This window comes from Xenopus tropicalis, chromosome 8 (genome assembly GCF_000004195.4).
Source record: "Xenopus tropicalis strain Nigerian chromosome 8, UCB_Xtro_10.0, whole genome shotgun sequence".
Classification (NCBI taxonomy): domain Eukaryota; kingdom Metazoa; phylum Chordata; class Amphibia; order Anura; family Pipidae; genus Xenopus; species Xenopus tropicalis.
Genome location: NC_030684.2, coordinates 71,969,772 through 71,972,006, shown reverse-complemented (window position 1 = coordinate 71,972,006; position 2,235 = coordinate 71,969,772).

Here is a 2,235-nt window from a genome sequence, read left to right as displayed (position 1 = left end):
TCTCTAGAGTTATTTTTCGTTTATGAATTAACACAATTTCATAATTCAAAGGGGAAGTTGACGTTTATATTCACTTAAGTTATCTTTTTTGTTCAATGGCTTTCCAGTTTGGTATTTCAGCAACAATCTGGTTGCTAGGGAAAATAAGGCCCTAGCAACCAGATAGCTGCTCAAATATCAAACTTAAAGAGGTTTGCATGAGAGACTATAGGAGGGACATTGAATAGGATTATAATTAATAAAAAGTGACAACAACAAAAAAGTTGTAGGCTTACAGCAAACTTTTTGGCTGCCTAACTCACTAACCCCTATTCGAAAGTTGTAAAGGGGTAGAAGAAAGCAAATAACTCAATAACTATAAAGAATAAATAATGAAGACTAGATGTAAAGTTGCAGGGGTGGCCCTTAGTACTTAAAATGGCAATTTTCCTTTTAGGATTACCCAATGGCTCATACTGCTAAAAAAAGTATATTTTTATATAGAAATGGTTTATTAAGATAAGCAGGGTTTTACATATGGACTATTTTATGTGATGTATTTTTCTAGAGACCTACATTGTCTGGGGGTATAGTTTTCCTTTAAGAAATCAGTTCACCATAAAATTAACATGATGTAAAGAGTGGATTTCTAAGACATTTGCAACTGGCCTTTTTTATTCTTCCTGGTTATGTATTACCTTTTCTCTCTACAGCTCACTTGATTTGGGATTTAAATTATGTGGTATCTAAAGTTACCACGCAGCCTCACCAAACAAGTGGATCTTAATGTGTATGGCCACCTTAAGGTTTGGTAAACCAACAGATTGTCCATGGATAGGTAACAAAGGAGGTTGTATTCACTTTAGAAACAACATGGCTTTCTTAGAGCTCTAAAGAGGACCATCCCCCCAGAATTAGTAGGGACAGAGCCAACAACAGACTGCTTCAAATCCGTGTGAGATCAAATCATAATCGTCTGCAAAAAGGGTCACACCTACCTACAAAAATATAATATTAAGTGATAAAACATGTACCCCCTTTTAAACTAATTCTACAGAGTGTGAAGTACTGGCTAGCTTCTCAAGGCCAGCAGCTCTATACTACAGAGACATCAAACCAAGAGAAGTACAGGTATAGGACCCGTTATGCAGAATGCTCTGGACCAAGGGTATTGAGCATAAGGGGTCGTTCCGTAATTTGGATCTCCATACCTTAAGTCTACAAAAAATCAAAACATTAATTAAACCCAATAAGATTGTTTTGCATCCAATAAGGATTAATTATATCTTAGCTGGGATCAAGTTCAAGGTATTGTTTTATTACTACAAAGAAAAAGGAAATCAGTTTTAAAATTCTGAATTATTTGATTAAAATTGAGTCTATGGGAGATGGGCTTTCCGTAATTTGGAGCTTTCTGGATAACGGGTTTCCGGATAAAGGATTTGCAGGCAACTCTGGATGTGGCCAATTAGATTGATGGGGTTTTGCAACAAAATCTTTACTGCACTCATTTAAAGGCCTATAAAAAGTTTAGAAAGACCAACAAGAGGTCTGGTAAAGCCTGTAATGAGGAAAGTCCTTAAAGGAGAAGGAAAGTCATTTTGGCATTTTACTGCCAATAGATTTGCCACATTAGTGCCACCTAGAACAATATATTTATTCTGCAGAAACCATTAACATACCCGAGTAAACAGCTTTAGATGCTTTCTCCATTTGCTTAAGATAGCAGCTGCCATTTTAAGTTGCTTCTTTCCTGCAGTCTAGCAGTTATAGCTGAGATCACACATTCCTAAGGGAGGGGGGAACAGGAGAGAGGAGAGAACTGTGCAGACTCTGGGCCAGGGAATTTAGTCTGTTTCTGAGAGAGGAAGTCAGACACTGGAACATCATGTTTACAAAAAAAAAAAAAGACACAAGAAATCCTGTGTTTCTTTTGATAGAGGACTCTACGCATTACTGTGAGTGCGTATGGCTGTATTTACATAGACCTTTCTGATAAAGCTTACTTAGTTTTTACCTTTCCTTCTCCTTAATAACTGACTGTTCACAAGGCCTTTTTAATAAATTGGCAAAAGAGGCATTTGCCCAGGGTCCATGTGCTATGACTTTTCCCCTAAATAAATGACAAATTCCTAATTTTAAGTCAATAGTAGAGAACATAAATTATGTGTTCTTCTTAAAGACTGCTCCTGGACCCCACTTCTACCTTGGTAAACAGAGGCGATTTCATTCACGTTCACCTGTTTGAGTATAGTA